At 50.0% G+C, this 13,114-nt stretch overlaps 1 pseudogene; it reads right to left on the bottom strand.

Annotated features, from left to right (window-relative positions):
- Positions 1-225: 225 nt before the first annotated feature.
- Positions 226-636, bottom strand: LOC107402879 (large ribosomal subunit protein eL34 pseudogene; annotated as a pseudogene).
- Between the last annotated feature and the right edge of the window lie 12,478 nt (positions 637-13,114).

Here is a 13,114-nt window from a genome sequence, read left to right as displayed (position 1 = left end):
CCCAGTTAGCGCGCGCGCGCGCAGTGTGTGTGTGTGTGTGTGTGTGTGTGTGTGTGTGTGTGTGTGTGTGTGCCTGTATATACGTTTGTGAATATGCTTGCCCATTCATGTGCATGTGGAGGCAGAGGATGCTGGGCTGTCTTCTTCTTCTTCTTCTTCTTCTTCTTCTTCTTCTTCTTCTTCTTCTTCTTCTTCTTCTTCTTCTTCTTCTTCTTCTTTCACAGACCAAACCTTGACCTTTATTATTTAAAAAAGCTGCATATTTATTTTGCTTTCTGACTCTGTGCTTGTGCCTTCAACACCTTATAACAATTTTCTGCTCCTCAATAAGGAAAGCCCGCTTGATCCTGTCACGGACACACTTGGCACACAGGGACCCACCGTAGGCCCTGCTGACATGCTTCTTGGTCTTAGACAACCTCATAAGGACTTTCGGTCTCACAGCACGAATCTCTCGAAGCCTGCCTGGGCACATACCACATGCGGTTTAAGTGCTTTTCCAACCTTCTTGGTATAAAGGTAAACAATCCTGTTGCCGGGGATTCGAGACAGCCTAGTTTTGTTAGAGGCTGTGTTGTAGGAAAGCCTACGACAGTATGTCAAATGCTAGACCATTCTGAGTGCCTCTAAGCACACTCTCCGTGGGCTGTCTTCTTTAATCACCTTACCCACTTTTGCCAAAGTCTCTCACTGGACCTGGAGCTTATCACGTCATCTAGACTGGCAGGCAGCAAGGCCCTGGGATGCTCTTGTTTTTGTCCCCAGTGTTGGGATTACTGGTGTATGCCTCCCTCCACACCTGGATCTCTGTGTGGGTGCCAAGCATTTCAACTCATATCTTTATGCTTGTACAGCAGACAGTTTTATCCACTGAGCCATCTCCCTGCCCTATATCCCAAAATTTGTGATTACATGCATGTGTGTGTGTGTGTGTGTGTGTGTGTGTGTGTCTTTTAAGTAAGGTCTCATTGTGTAGTCAACACTGGCCTGGAACTTGTCACTCTCCTGTCTCAGCCTCCCAAGTGATGTGATTTCAGCAGTGTGCCACGATGCCTAGCTTTGTTTTATATGTATGGGTTTTGTATGAGCTATTACTTAAAACAGCCTATGTTTATAAAAATATATAGAAGAGCCCAGATTTTATGGATGACAGCTGGTTGAATTAACCTGGTTTTCCTCTCTTGAAGCCCTAGTAAATGGCAATAAAATGATTTTTTTTTTGATAGACAGGGTCTCTCTATGCAGTCCTGGCTGTCCTGGAGCTTGCTTTGTAGACCAGCTGGTGTTGTTGTTTGTTTTTACTCTTTGCTCTTAGCTCTTTGGGGGTCCACCACCCAGCTCCCAAATACATCACACATGGAGGCTTATTCTTAATTATAAATGTCCAGCCTTATTTTGGCTTGTTGCTTGCCAGCTTTTCTTAACTTAAATTATCCCATCTACCTTTGCCTCTGGGCTTTTTTCTTTCCATATGTCTGTACGTCTTACTTTCACTTTTACTCTGTGGCTGGCTGTGTGGCTGTGTGGCTGTGTGGCTGTGTGGCTGGGTGGCTGTGTGGCTGGGCTGTGTGGCTGTGTGGCTGTGTGGCTGTGTGGCTGTGTGGCTGTGTGGCTGTGTGGCTGTGTGGCTGTGTGGCTGTGTGGCTGTGTGGCTGTGTGGCTGGGTGGCTGGGTGGCTGGGTGGCTGGGTGGCTGCCCCTTCTTTTCTTGCTCCTTGATCTCTCTTGCTCCTCCTCTTTCTTTCACTCCTTTTTTTCTTCCCAGATTTCTCCTTCTATATATTCTCTCTGCCTGCCAGCCCTGCCTATCCTTTCTCCTGCCTTGTTATTGGCTGTTCAGTGCTTTATTAGACCATCAGGTGTTTTAGACAGGCACAGTAACACAGCTTCACAGAGTTAAACAAATACAACTAAGGAATGCAGCACATCTTTGCATCACTAAAACATTTGTTCTGCAGCATAACCAAATGTAACACATCTTAAATTAATATTATACAACAAGCTGGCCTTGAACTCACAGAGATCTGCTTGGCTCTATCCCACAAGTGCTGGGATTAAAATTGTGTGCCACCATACACGGCCAACAAAAATGATTTTATGAAGGCAAAGGACTTGCAAAGATTGGCAAACAGCAGAGGGCCCACAGGGATAGTTTCCAGCAAATCTCAAAGGATTGGGCGCCCTCTAAGACAGCGGTTCTCAACCTTCCTAATGCTGTGACCCTTTAATACAGTTCCTCATGTTATGGTGACCCCCAACCAGAAAATTATTTTCCTTGCTACCTCATGACTATAATTTTGCTACTGTTATGAATTATAATATAAATATCTGTGTTTTCTGATGGTTTTAGGTGACCCCTGTGAAAGGGTCATTGGACCGCAAAGGGGTCATGACCCACAGGTTGAGAACAGCTGCTCTAACTGCTTCTTGAGAAAGGTACAGAAGTCTGCCCATTAGTGTCTGGGAGTGCTCATCTCACCCTTTCACTTGATTGGCAGGATGGTGGGGTGTAGAATTCTGAGCTGGAGAAGGAGCATGGGCTTTGGGGTCAGGCCAACTAGTGTTTGAATCTTTAAGATGTTCATGTTACTTGTGTCTCCAACCTTCAGTTTTCTCATTTTAAAGTAGGAACAAACTGGGGATGTAGCTCAGCTGGTTGAGCACTGTCTAGCATGCACGAGACCTTGGGCTCTAGCACCGGCCTGGCATACACAGGGTGTGTCGGCTCTTGCCTGTGACCTCAGCACTCAGGAGGTAGAGGCAAGAGATTAGCAGTTCCAGATCAGTCTCAGCTACATGGAGAGTTTGAGGCCAGCCTAGGCTAGAGATCTTACCTAAAACCAAAACCCAAACCAAACCAAGCCATACCAAACCAAAACAACAAAAAGGTAGGGGTAGAAGAGACCTCCTGCCTTGCACAGACCCTGTTGTGAATGTGGAGGAGCTTGTGAGCCTTGAAGCATTAGATGAAGGAGGTGTAACCATCACTGAGAAAATGCCAGGAGCTGGAGGCTGCTGCTCACAGCTGCATTTGAGGACACCAGCAGACCTTAGTCACAGAGTACCATCACCTGCAGGGGAGTGTTTCTCCTTCTCTTCCTTCTCCACTCCCTGCCAGGGGAGAAAATCTGGTTTGTTCCATGGCAGAATCAGCCTCGTCTGTACCCTGCTAGGACTCACGGCTCCCTGTGGGCTGAGTTATCCCTTGCTGAGGGGTCTTCTCAGTCTAGCATCCCTTAGACTGTTACCCTGCCACACCTCAATCTACACTTGAGAGGCCATTTCCTCCTGGGGCCTGAACCTGGGCTTCAGGGAAGCTGCCAGGAGCCAGGGAGCGGCTTCTCCACTTCTCAAAGCTCAGCTGAATGAACAAGGCCAACAGTGCACCTCTATTAAACCTCTTAATGAAGGAAGGCGCAGGCACATGTTGCTTAATGATGGGACACATTCAGAGAAGTGCATTAACAAGTGATTCTGTTGTGTGAAATCAGGTTGCACAGACGGGGAGGGCTATGGTGTTGCCACCCGGTATAATCTGGTACTGCCACTGTATGTGCAGACCGTCCACTGGAGCGTTGTCCTGCAGTGCACATGCCGGGCATGCAGTGCACACACTAGGTATGCATGAGGGAAAGCCAGCCGGTTCTGTATCAAAGTACACTACTTGGAGCACAGATTGAATTGGTTCTGAGGCTGAGCTCCACATTGGAAGTCTGGTGATTAATTATTGACACCATGGGCTGGTGTGTGTGTGTGTGTGTGTGTGTGTGTGTGTGTGTGTGTGTGTGTATGTGTGGTACTTTGCTCTCTCTGTGTTTGTCATCACAGAAAGAAATAATTTTCTTCTTACAACCTCGTAAAACACACTAATTTACTTGTATAAGCTGATAAATACTTCCACGTATGTGTAAGTGTGTATGTGTACATATGTGCACATACATCTATATTCATAATCCCAACCAAGATGCTTGTCTGTACCCCCCTTTAGTCACACTATTTTAAACTTAATCTTTATTTCTGTTCTTATTTAATTTTATATTTTTGAGACAAGGACTCACTCTATATAGTCCAGGCTAGCCTGGAACTCACTATGTAGCCCAGGCTGTCCTCCTCCTGCTTAAGTCTTTCCAGTCCTGGGATTACAGGTGTGAGATTCATTTCTCTTGATGTTTATATCATAAATTTCTTTTGATCCTGTTTGACTTCATATAAACGGAACGAAGCAACATGTGCACGGATTTCTGGCTTCTCATTCCCCATTAATGCCTGTGCAATTAACTCACGTTGCTGGGTGGTTTGTTTTCGCTCATTGTTCCACTGTGTGGTTAAAACACAGCTTACTTATAAGACATGCCGTGGAGTGTCTGGCTGGCCCCCAAGTTTGAGTTGCCATGAGTGAAGCTGCTGTAAATAGTCTTTTAGGTATCTTCTGGTGGACTTAATCACACCTATCCGTGCATCCTGGAGAGGAACCTGCTGGGAACAAGAGTGGGTGAACTGGCTGGTGGGATAAGTGACTCTTCCTCATGTACACTGAGTTACATCAAATTGAACAGTCTCTGACATATGTCAGTCATTATGCTGGGCTTCAGGCAGACACGGAGCTGTCCAAGAGGACTCTGCCTCTGAGACAGGATATCAAACATCTAATACACCCAGGTACCTCATTGTTTAATATCCTTCCTTCCTCCCTCCTCCTTCCTTCTGCCCTTTCTCCCCTACCCTGTTTATCCTGTTCCTCTGCTGAGGATTGAACCCAAGGCCTCACAGGGGTCAATACACCTCCAGTACATCTCTCACATACACAGCCCGACTCTTTTCTCTTTTCAGTGACTTCATTGAACTTTAGTTTCTTTAGAGTTGAATAACTCTTTAAAATTAAAAAAAAATGTGTGCATTTGGTGTTTTGCCTGCATGTATGTCTGTGTGAGGGTGCCAGATTTCCTGGAACAGAAGTTACAGACAGTTGTGAGCTGCCATGTGGGTGCTGGGAATTGAACCTGGATCTTCTGGAAAAGCAGTCAGTGCTCTTAACCACTAAGCCATCTCTCCAGCCCCTTGAATAACTTTTTAACCCACCAATTCTTTCTTGACTTTTCTGGGGTTTGCCCAGACTTGCTCTGATGATGTCCAATCTTCCTCTGTTTTCTATGGCTGTCCCAGAATCTATCTTAACTGTTCTGAATAGAAAATGCTTGGGACGCCTCCTGGCCCCCTGATCAGTTCTTTGTGCCTAGAAAGTCCAGAAAGGTAATAATGTTATTAAAAAGTGACCTCCTTTGCCCTGGACTTTTGGAAATAATAGCGACTTTATCCATGGCTTGTACCGACTCTGCGTTTCTGACCACATTAGGGACTCCTAAACATGCCTTTGACTTGAACAAGGTTCACTCTTGTCATTTCCGCTACACAGGGCTTGTTCATGGTGGATGCACAGTAAATATTTATTTAATGGACTAATACAAATAATTTAAGAAAACATTACACAGACTGTAACTAGAAACTGTGGAATGTTCTAGTCTTTAAGTTTTTATTTTATTTTTAAGACAAGGTCTAGTGCAGCCCAGTCTGGTCTTGAACTCACTGTGTGGCCAAGGGCGACTTATCCTCCTGCCTCCATATCCCCAGTGCTGGGTTTACAAGTGTGTGCCACATACTGTGGATTGCACCCTGGGCTTCTTGCATGCTAGGCAAGCACTCTACTCTCTGGAATACATCCTCATCCCTGCCCCTCAGTCCTAAGAGTGTATGTTTTTATTTAATTGGTGTGTGTGTGTGTGTGTGTGTGTGTGTGTATGTATGCGTGCAGGTGCCTGTGGAGGCCAGAAGAGGGTGTCAGATGCCTGGAGTGGGAGTCACGGCGCTGGACCTGGACTTGAGTTCTATGTAAGGACAGTACAGGCTCTTAACCACTGTGCCATCTCTCCAGCCCTAGCACTGAGACTGTAAAGGAAGGCCTTTGGGATCGCCCTACCCTGAGTCTTGGGAGAACGGGTGAGCAGGTGGGTGTAGAAGGGAGTGAGCAGCCCAGATTTTCCCTGTGGGAGGAGCCAGCTCCCTGGGCGGAGCCTGAGTTGGGTCAGCTTGTCCAGTCTCTACCGGTTGGTCGCTTTGATCACCTGTTAGCATCCCTGCGTTCCTCCCTCCCTTCCAAGAGCCTCCCTCCCTCTACTCCCTCCAACCTTTTCTCCCTGCCCCTCTTCCTTTTATAGCGCTGGGGGTCAGCCCCACTGGGCACACACTAGGCAACTGCTCCACCCCCAGCTACATCCTTTGTCCCAGTGTCCCTAGATTTCTGGGGTTTGCAGTTCCTCAAAGATCGAGGACTTACTTCTCTGTTTCCACCCCAGTTCGTTTCAGTTTTACACACATCTTGAGCCCTTATTAGCTGGTCCTGGGTCAGGAATAGCGTGGGAGCTTACCTGTATGTGGCAGGCAGACACAGAAAGAAGAAGTTCGATATGCGAGGCATGGGAACGGGCACTCTGCTCTGCCCCGTGGAAGTCACTGCTCTAGGGACTTCTCTATTTTCCTTACCTGTACAGTGAGGCTTGTGATGATTCTCTGATGTGCCATGAAGCATTCAGCTGGACTGGGCTGAGGCGTATACATCTGTCCCCAACGAGGGAAACTGAGGACAGGGTGGCTGGAAAGCTGAATGTGGGCTACAGAGCTGGTCCAGGGAAGAGAGGCAAATGCGTGCTTACGCCTTTACAGAAGGTGCTGGACCCCTCCCCAAGGGCCTTACTGTCCCATTTCCTTTGTCTGTAGGCAGCACTGTGATTGACCCCTTTGTGCCGAATGCCTCTTAGCCAACACCCCCGCTACAGGCAGATCCAATGGCATCAGCCCACCTGAAATCACCGCCCTCAGCCTTCTCTCCCTGCGGGGAAACTCCCTAGCAGTGTCTCCTTTGGTGTCTGTCCTAGGGCTGCAGCCCCAGAGAGTGAGTGCCTGCCCTGGCTTCCCGGCCTGTCACCCCAGGCCTTGGCTGCCCGGGGAAAGCATCTTCATCAGGAAGGACGAGGCCTCCAAATGTTCCAGAGTTCAGTGCGCTCACTGTCTGTCAAAAAACAAAAACAAAAACCAACCAAACAAGGAAACACCCCTCAAAAAATTCCATTTCTAATCAAGATGGGACAATGGGCCACATTTACCCCTCTGCCTTCAATGATGACAAAGCAGGGGATGTGAAGGAAATGACTATTTTCAGACAGGAAATGCTTAGCAGGTGATGTGGGATGGAGAATCCTAACAGAAGGAAAGCAAGTGTGAGGAGCCGTGTCACGGCCAGGTTTGTAGCTGGAGAGAGTTCCCATCGACCTGAGCGGAGGAGAGGAGCTGAGGGCAGGAGGGCCCCCTGGCTGCAGCCCTCGGGAAAATGAGATGGAGGTTTGCAGTGCAGAGGGCGGCCGCCAAGGGTTTGCTGAGGACCATTAGAGCAGATGTGAGCGCTACCGGAAGTCGCAGGAAGTTCCATCTTCATGGATCAGGCCGCAGGGAATAGTCGGTGTTTACCAGCCAGAAAAAGCAGCCTCTACCTTCACGGGATACTGGGTAAGCCTGTGGAAGATGTTCTTCAGGGGGTGTCAGTCCTAGATGAAGGCAGTTCTGGTCTTACGAAGGCGCAAAAGCAAGCTGCAAAAGGATCAGCCTGTTCCAAGTAACTTGACTCTATTCCAGAACAAAGCTCAAAAATTTTCTTCGGTAATGTCAAAGTCGGGCACAGTGGTGCACGCCTACAGCTCTGTTACGGTTTGAGTCTGAAGTGTCCCCCACAGGCCTGTGTGTTTGAACCCCTGGCCCCCCGCCGGTGGTGCCATCTTGGGAGGCTGTGGGGCCTGGCTGGGAGAGGCAGGTCACTGGAGGTGGGTTGGAGCCTGGCTCAGTTCGGCCTGTGCTCTGCTGCCCGATCTCCTAAGGTATGAACAAGCTCCAAGCTTCAGTCAGGACGGAATACAGCCTCTCAAGGTGAGCCTGAACACACCTCTCTCCTGAAGAAGATGCTTCTCACGGGGCGTTGTCACAGTGACAAGAAACAGCCAATCCGAGCCCCAGCTACTCTGGAGGATGTTTTCGCCCAGAAGTTTATAACCTGTTTTGGCAACAAAGGCAAAACCAACAACAACAAAACCAAACAGTAGCAACAAGACAATGACAACAAATTGCGCGCGCGTGCGCGCGCGCACACACACACACACACACACACACACACACACACACTATCCCACCATATCAATTAACACTACTAGGATTGAAAATAATAGGAAAATCTGCCCATAATGAAGAGAAAAATCAATCAGCCAAAGCTGGCCTGGAAATAACACAGCTGACGAAAATCAATAGATTTGAACTCTGTTCCACATGTAAAGAGGTGGAGGAGGGAGCAAGCGTATTAAGACATATTGAGGCCGGCCTGAGACACGGCTCAGCGGTTAAGAGTGCTTCCTGCTCTTGCAGAGGAATCCCCAGAACCCACATGGCCCCTCACAACCATCTGTAACTCCAGTTTCAGGGGACCGGATATCCTCTTCTGGCCTTCTCAGGCCCCAGACATACATGTAGTATATAAACAATCATACATGCAGACAAAATAATGGTACACATAAAATCAAAATAAAAATCGAGAAGATATGTGGAATGGGAGCAGTGGTGCAAACATGTTCTCTGAGCTGCTTAGAAGGCTGAGGCAGGAAGATTTCAAGTTCATTGTCAACCCAAGCTACAGAATGAGTTCTAGGTCAGCTTGGGTAACTTAGGGAACCCATGTCTCGAAAGCTAAGAAAATGCAGTTCAGCGGCAAAAGTGCCTGCCTAGGCTTGTGTAAAGCCCCAGGTTCGGTCCTAAGCCCTGTAACTACAGATAAAAACTGCAGCGTTTGGGATGTTGTACTAGATAGGCCTGACCGTGGGGTAGACACTGAAAGAGAAAAGACGGTGAATGTAAGAACAGCAATAGAAACCTATCAAAACAAAACACAGCCACAAGACTCAAGAATGTGAACAGAGCAGCGGTGAGGTGCGTGACAACCTCAAGAGGCCTGAGTTCTACAGAGGTGGGGTTCCAGGTGGAGAGGGAAGAGAGGAGGGGACAGGAAAAATGTGAAGAAATCATGGTGAAAACTTTTTCACATTTGTTGAGAACTATGGTCGAGGTGTATGAAGCCTGGTGAGAGCCAAGCAGAAGCCTCTAGACTCCTGGCGCTTGCTCCGAGTTGGCAGACACTCAGCACCTGGTAGCAGCCGAGCACACTCTGGGGCCCTGCTTTCTCCTTTCTCTTCTCTCTCTCTTCTCCAGTTGCCCATCTCTTACTTCACTGGCCTGTGTTGTCTTGATCACACAGGGTGACTGAGCCAGAAGACACTTGATCTCAGGCTAGGGAACCTGCCCTTGCTTTAGGCTTTATCACTGTGTGCCCCAGGCACGCCCGCCTTCTGTGAGTCCGAGCTTATCTAGGAACGTAGAGACTGGAGTTAGAACACCCTAAGTTTGGCTGGTCCTGGCCTCCCAGGACTCTGGGCTGCGTTTCCCCAGGTGTACGGCCCAACAGAACCAGATCCAGTATCAGCCCAGCAACTCCTTGACACAGGAGGTCGGCTAGTTTCTTCTCTACACTGGGCCACTAACTGTACCACGAGGACTGGATTTGATACTTTCTTTAACATTTTTTTTACATGTATGTGTTGATTTTGTGTGACTCCTGGGGTGAGAGCAATGCTTGGCCATGGTGCCTTGACCCAGTGAGCCATCTTGTGAGCCTAGGATGCAGGACATTTTAAATCCCCTTCCAGCTCCAGCAGCCAGTTCCTGAACCGATTCTGAACTTTCTCTTCTGATACGCCTCATGCTTGCTAATGGAGAGCAGAAGGCAGGTGGGTCTCAGGCCCTTTGTCATAGCCGGGCTGATCCTTCAGTGGCTCCCTAGAGTTTTCAGGTCCGTGTTCCGACTCCTTACCTCAGCACACCAGTCCTCCATGATTAGACCATGGCCTTTGGAAACCCACGGTAGGGTTGTGCTGCCCTTCTCTGTCCAAGCCAAAATCCCAAGTTGGAAGGCCTGGGTGGGCCCCAGGAATCAGCTGGGTAATGAGCACCTCAGTGGTTTTTCAAAAGCACCTGTGTGATGGGAGCTAGATCACACTACACAGGGTACACTCTCCAAAGAGTAGAACGCAGCTGTGTGTGGACACTGCCCTTCTGCTGCTCCCTGGGTCCCTTCCCTAAAAGCAGCCAAGTTCCAGAGACAGCCTACGAGTATGTCCAGGCACATGCACATCCAGATGTGTTTTTGAGCAGAAGAGCCCAGGCGACACAGAGAACTCCCCAGAACAGAGAATGGCTGTACCCAGGCCTCTGGGCTGTGCTCCATCTCTTCAGGATCCTCGGCGTGTGTGTCTGTGAAGGAGTTTTCAGAGAGTTCTGACTGAGGAGGGACAATTCGCCCTGAGTATGGTCAGCACCAGTTCCCTGGGCTGTGGCCCCAGACTGAACAAAAAGCAGAAAGCGAGCAGAGAAACAGTGTCCATCTCTCTCTAGGTCTAGATTGCAGACAGAATGGGATCAGTTCCTCATGCTCCTGCCAACGTGCCTGGCCTGTGACAGTCTGTTCCCTCAAACTGAGGGCCACAATACCCCCCCCTTTCCTCTCCTCTCCTCTCCTCTCCTCTCCTCCCTTCCCCACTCTCCTCCTCCCCTCATCTCCTCTTCCCCTCCTCTCCCTTCCCTTCCCTCCCCTCCCCTCCCCTCCCCTCTCCTCTATTCTCCTCTCCTCTCCTCTATTCTCCTCTCCTCTCCTCTCCTCCCCTCTCCTCCTCTTCTCATCTCTTCTTCCTCTCCCCTCCCCCCTTCCCCTTCCCCCCCTCCCCTCCCCTCCCTTTCCTTTCCTTTCTTTTCTTCTATCCTGATGAGATCTTACTATGCAACCCTGGCTGACTGGAGCTTGCCATGGAGACCAGGCCCCGAACTCACAGATCTGCCTGCCTTTGATTCTGGAGTACCTAATTAAAAACATAAACCACTGCGGCTTGCCCGGTTCCTTCCTTAGTTGCCTTGGCCTTGCCAGGTAGTTCCTCACAGCAAGAGGAAGAGTAACTGGTGCACACTGCTGTCACAGAGCCGCCCCTCTGCTGGTGTCTGCTCTCCTGAGAGGCTGGTCACCCCCTGTCACTGTCCCATGGTGTCTCCCTGTTCTCTGAGATCTTCTGAAGTGCCTGCAGGGAGCCTCCAGGCCTCTCTGGCGCACCCCCCCCCTCCAGGTTTACCTCAGGCAGACTTTCCTGTCCCCTGCTCCTTTCTGACTGTGGCTCAGAGGACCTGGTTCATTCTAGTGTCTGATGAACGACCCAGTCCCAGGGCTGTCTGGGGTCATCAATATTCAGCAAGTAGTGGTGATGGAAGCCTGGGCAGCAGACACGCCACTGTCACTTTTGTTTTTCTTCTTCAGTTTGGGCTCTCCCCTCCTGGTGGCTGGGGGAGGAGAGACCTTGTACGAAAGCTGGAGGGAGGACACTCTCTCAAGTCATCTGGAAGGCAATGACCCTCAGCTGACACACACATAGCCGAGGGTGTCTCAGTGCGGGCATGGCTCGTCTCACCAGGGTGGGAGAGGTGACCCTATGCTTTCCTGTGGGGGCTGCCTGCTAGGCGAGGGCAGGGGAGCCGGCTTGGTGGAGCATGCCTGCCAGAAGCAATGTGCCAGGCAGGCTCCTCCCCACCCGCGCAGAGGGAGCAGGTGGCCTGGGCTGCCGGGAGGGGGTAGGGAGACCCCCAGAGGGAGGGGCATAGGAGAGGAAATTGAAAAAGCAATGGAGGGGGGCAGCTTGGAGTGTGTGGCTGGCCAAGCGGTTGTTTAATGAGTAAATGTGCCGGGGGCACTAATGAGCTGTGTTCATTCATGGTAAGCTGCCTCCAGGATCGGGGAGCCCGCCTGGCTCTGAGGTGGAGGAACCAGGGATGGGAGCCAACTTGGGGAGCTGCCTGGCTGCTGGGGCAGGGCCTCCCAGGATGGGCTGGTGGGGGAGTCTTTGTCCTGGGCCTGAGTTGTCCTCTCCCTCTCTTCAAAGGAGAGGCCAGGCCTTGCCAGGCATTGACAGCTTGGCGTAGGGCCTGCTTGTAACTCACTGGCCAGGCTGGTCTGGAAGCTTCTCATGGAAGGACTAGCTCTCAAGAGCCATATACAAAGTTGATCTTGCACCCCTGCACCCCATCCTATCTACTCTCACCCCCCCACACACCCCTTCTCCTTGTCACTCTGAGGACCCCAGGGCATGTCACCCACTTAATCAACACTCTCCCCTTTCCCACATGGGTCCTGGCTTCTAGGAGCCCCCGAGATGATGGGATTCGGGGAGTGGAACATCACTGGAACAGAAGCTTGGAGGCTCCTTCAACAGTTACACACTGTCTGTGATGGGTCTACTAAGTACCAGATGCTGGGGTAGGTGTCAGAGGAGGAAGTCAGGATGCCAGGGGGTGGCACTTTGCTCCTGGGGTGTCAGGGAAGGAACGCAAGTGTGAACAGCTCCCAGCTACTGAGGAAAAACAATTCAGGCACTAAAGAAAGAGGATTTCCTTGTGTTGGACTCGGGGTTGGGAGTGTCAGCTGGCTTTCAGGGAAGAGAGGAGAGTGGCCTTTCCTGGCGGAAATTTTTGATATCACACTAAGTGAGAAAGCTCTCTCCTCAAATTACTGAATTTGTGCTTAAGAGACCATAGCTGGGATGGAGGCCATGCACTGTGATCAGAAGCATGACCCAGAGCCTGAAAAATCAGTCATTCAAGTGTGGCATTCTGGCCATAGTGCCCTACACACTAGGACAGTGGAGATACTGAAAAATTTTATCCAGACCAAACAAACAAACAAACAAAAACCAAACAACCCCCCCCAAAACAAACAAACAAACAAACAAACAAACAAACAAACAAAAACCCAAAAAACAAAAACCTGAAGGGTCCAGGCAGGTCACACACCTCTAATTTTGTGGTGACTTCAGAATCTTACCGCTGTGATGGGGACAAATCGCTGCCATGCTGGGCTTAGCCTCTGCTCCCAGGACCCGTCCCTTTCTACTTCCCCCCAAGGGGTGGGTGGGGAGAGTGGGGGGATGGGGGGATGG

The sequence above is a fragment of the Peromyscus maniculatus genome, chromosome 1 (genome assembly GCF_049852395.1).
Source record: "Peromyscus maniculatus bairdii isolate BWxNUB_F1_BW_parent chromosome 1, HU_Pman_BW_mat_3.1, whole genome shotgun sequence".
NCBI classification, from domain to species: Eukaryota; Metazoa; Chordata; class Mammalia; order Rodentia; family Cricetidae; genus Peromyscus; species Peromyscus maniculatus.
Note: the sequence above shows the minus strand (reverse complement) of the source record. Positions and strands in the feature narration are given on the sequence as shown.